Raw genomic sequence first — 4684 nt, forward strand, 5'->3', positions numbered from 1 at the left:
GTCCGAATCCCTAGTCCCTTCCTTAATCACTTTAATCTCCTTAATCACTTTAATCTCCTTATCAATAGGATCCTCTCCATCATATGCCAGGGATCTAACATTAGTCTTCCTAGTTCTCCTTTTCAATCCATACTGTACATTCTGTATTTCTTTCTGCCCCATTTGCTCTTTTTCTCTGTAAATCTTTATAATATTCACCATTAATAGCCTGCCACCATTTCTACATTAGGCTGTCTTGAAATTTCTTCTGCCAGAGAAATTAGTCAATGGCTTTTCAACTTAGCCTCAGGCAAGCTTTTTGGCTGTGGGCAGACTCTGCCAAAATATTCCAATTGCTGCTTAAGTCCTTACTTCCCTCTGGAACTAATGGCCTGTTAAGTTCTGCTTATAGCAATCAGCTGCTTTTCTAGCCCAACCTTCCAAAGTCTTGCACATTTCTTCAAAACCTGACATGATCAGGTTCAACACAGCCAACAGCCCACTCTCTGGTACCAATTACTGTACTAGTTACTTTTCTGTTGCTGTGACACTGACCCAAGCAGTTTATAGAAAGAAGAATTTATTTGAGCTTACAGTTCCAGGGGAATTACAGTCTGTCTTTGCCAGGAGGCATGGTGGTAGAGGTGGCTGGAGAAGAGGAGCAGAAGTTAAGCTCTACATCTTCCAGCAGGCACAGGAAACAAGAGAGCGACTGGAGATCTGGCAAGGCTTAAGAACTCTCTAAGCCCACTCCCAGTGAAATGCTTCCTCCAGGATAGCCACACCTTCTAAAACCTCCCAAAACAGCATCACCATGTGGGGACAAAATGTCCAAATACTCGGAGCCTGTGTCATTCAAACCACCACAATAGTTTCCCTTTTTTTGTTGTATCTCTACCTAGTGTTGGTATTAGAGTGACACTGGATTCATAGAAAGCATTTGGGCATTTTCCCTCTGTTTCTACCTATTTGAATAATTTAAGCAGTATTATTGGTAGATTTTCATTGAAAGTCTTATAAAATTCTGCTGTGAATCCATCTGGACCTGGGCCTTTTTTAGTTGGGAGGTTTTGTATTACTGTGTCAATTTCCATATTTGCTCTGGGTCCATTTAGCCTGTAGATCTCATTTTGATTTAACTTTGGTGATTACCATGATTTTAGAAATTCATCCATTTATTTTAGATTTTTCAAATTTAATGGAGTTTAGATTTTTAAAGTATTCCCTTGCCATGCTTTGGATTTTAGTTTGGTGTCTGCTGTGATGATTTACCTTTTGTTTCTGATTTTGTTGATTTGGATTTGCTATGTCTTTTCTTTTGGTTAACTGGGCTAAGTGTTTGTCTATCTTGTTTAACTTTTCAAAGAACCAGCTCTCAGATTTGTTGATTTTATTGGTATTGTTTTCTTTGTTTCTGTTTCATTAATTTCTGACCTGATTTTTGTTACTTATTCTTGTCTACTAGGTTTTGGGTTTATTTCTTCTTGCCTTTCCATTGTCTTGAGTTGTATTGTTAAGTGGTTTATATGTATTCTTTCTTATTTTTTAATATAGGTACTAAGAGCTATAAACTTCCCTCTTTGGACTGCTTTTAAGGTGTCCCAGAAGATGTTCTCATTTTCATTTTGTTCCAGGAATATTTTTATTTCTTCCTTAATTTCTACTTTGGCCCATTCATCATTCAGGAGTATATTGTTTAATGTCCATGAGTCTGTGTATTTAGTAGAGCTTCTTTTGCTGTTTACTATAAGGTTTATTGTACTATGTTCTGATAGAAGGCATGAGATTATTTCCATTTTTTCGTATTCATTGAGATTTGTTTTGTGTCCCAGAATATGGTCAGTTTTAGAATAACTTGCATGAGCTGCTGAGTAGAAAGTGTATTCTTAGGTGCTTGGGTGGAATATTCTGTATATATCTGTTATATCCATTTCATGTAATGTGTCATTTAATTCAGATGTCTCTCTGTTTATTCTTTGTCCAGCTGACATGTCTATTGAATATAGTGGTATACTAAAGTCACCTACTATTACTGAGTTGTGTGAATCTCTGGTTTGTAGTACTGGAGTGCTGATTTGATTAAATTTTGTGCTCCACTGTTTGATGCATTTATCGTAATACCTTCTTGGTCAATTGTTCCTTTGATTAGAATGAAGTAACCCTCTTTATTTTTTCTGATGAGTTTTAATTTGAAGTCTGTTTTGTAGATATTAGATTTGTGACATCTGCTTTCTTCTTAGGGCCATTTGCTTGGAATATTTTTTTCCATCCTTTAAGATAATGTCTATCCTTGAAGATGAGATGAGTTTCTTGAAGACAATAAAAACATGGATTTTTTTTCTTTATCTACTGCACTAGCCCGTGTCTTTAGACAGGGGATTTGAGGCCATTGATATTCAGTGTTATTATTTAAAGATATGTATTGGATACTGTCATTTCAATTTCTTTATTTTTATGGGCCTGTTTTGTGTTTCTGTTGTTGTACCTTTGTTTTTCTTTTTGTAGCCTCTTGGACTATAATCATTGGGTATAATCATTCCTTTCTTTAGTCCTTTGTGTTGTTTCAAGTATTCTCTGTAGGGCTGGTTTGGTGACATAAATTCTTTTAGTCTACTTGAGTCATGGAAAATTTTTTATTCCCCTGCGATCTTGATAGATTGTTTTTCTGGATAAAGTATTCAGGCTTGGCATCCATGGTTGTTCAGAACTGGGAATACTTTGGTCCAGACTCTTCTTGCTTTCATAGTTTACACTGAAAAGTCAGTAGTAATTCTGATGGGTTTCCTTTATATGTAACTTGGCATTTTTCTCTGGCAACTTTAAGTACCCTTTTTTTTGTTCTGTACATTTAATGTTTTTACTACGGTATGCTGTGGGAACTTTCTGTTCTGATCATGTGTGATTGGTGTTCTATGTATTTCTTGAATCTCTATAGGTATATCTTTCTTTAATTTAGTGGTATTTTCTTCTATAATTCTAATGAAGATTTGTTCAGTGCCATTGGCATGAGATTTTTATTCTTCCTGTATGACTATAATTTGTAGATTTGGTCATTTCATTTTGTCCCACATTTCCTGAGTACTGTATTCCTGTTTTTTGTTTTTGTTTTTGAATTTTGCATAGTCTTTGCTTAAGGAGTCCATATCTTCAACTTTATCATCCAGACTTGATATTGTTTTCCATTTCATTCATTCTGCTTGTAATTGAGTTTTTCAATCCCGTGTTCATTTCCACTTGGGTTTTCTCCACTATTTCTATCTCTTTAGTGAATTCACTTTTCAAGTTATGAATTGTTTTTGCTATTTCATTAAGCTGCATATTTTTTTATTCTTGGGCTTCCATTATAAGTTTTATATTTAGTCTCTGAGTTCTTTGAGTTGTATGTCTCTGTTTTACTGAAGTTCTTTGATCATGTTTATAATTGTTCTTTTAAATTTTGCATCCTGGGGTTCTTCATGGTGGTTCTCATTGCAGTGCACTTCTGTAGGACTAGTGGGTTTTGTTGATGGCATATTTTCCTGTTTTTTCATATTGTTTGTGTTTTTGCATTGTTGTTTAAGCATGTGGACATTCTTTGTTGGTTTTCTGTCCAACAGGAATTCTACTCTGCTTTTGTTTAATTTAATTTTGGTTCTGTTAATTTTGTTTATGTAACTTAGTTACTTTTAGTTCCGGTATGGAAGGTAAATTGGTGGGTGTTTCAAGTTCTTGCAGGGTAATAGATTGGTCAGTGTCCTGGCTGAGCAGGTCTCTCTGCCTGTTCCAGAGGCTGGGATTGGTGGTGGGGGGACTACTTGGGGAAGGACTTAGGGATCTAAGGTACAGTATTTAGTTAGAGTGGGTTAGGGAGCTAGTCCTTGGATTTGAGGTGAAGGAATTGGAGCCTGCCTTTGACAGATGCTGGCAGGGGATGGGGTGGGAGTGGATGAGAGAAATGGAGTAGAGAGGCAGTGGGCAGGATCTCACTTACCAGAGTCTTGGCTGATCAGGTCCATCTCCCTGATTCAGAGGCTAAGAAGTTGGCGGTGGGGAGAACCACCTGTGTAGGGGTTTAGGGATCTATGGTAGGATATTTAGCTATGGTTGGTTAGGAAGCTAGTCCTGGGATCTGAGGTGAAGGAATTGGAGCCCTCCTGTGACTGACTGAGGCAGGCAGGGGGTAGGGTGGAGCTTGACATTAATCTTGATAACCATCCAGAACTAGACATTGCAACTCTATTGATGAAGACAGCACATTCTTAAGTCATAGAATATGGAGAAATCAGGAAAGTACTGACCTAAAAGATCCATCCCTAATGGGTAGCTTTCACATTGCTGGAAGGTACTATACATGCTATCAGAAGAGAAAATCAATCATTAATTTTTACCTAGCTGTGAACCCTGTGAGCTACGATAGCAACTGGCCTAGCCCACAGGCCCAATGGTGGTAAGAATATTATGGTAGCATAAGTAACCACCCTCTGACTAGATTTAAGGCCTGCTGCATGGGATGGAACCCATACTTGGCATTGTCATCTGGGCCAAGAACAAGTGCCTCAATAGGTCATGGACCTTAGAGGAGAACCTGCTACTTACTAATATTCTACTAGATGGACATAATATTAAAATGACTCCTAATGACTTATTGCTATACCCATGGGTTAGTGCATCTCTCAACCCTCCTCAGAGAAGTGTCTTCTTGCAGTAAAGGCAATTATCACAGAGA

Source organism: Nannospalax galili, unplaced genomic scaffold (genome assembly GCF_000622305.1).
Source record: "Nannospalax galili isolate Female #2095 unplaced genomic scaffold, S.galili_v1.0 scaffold310, whole genome shotgun sequence".
NCBI classification, from domain to species: Eukaryota; Metazoa; Chordata; class Mammalia; order Rodentia; family Spalacidae; genus Nannospalax; species Nannospalax galili.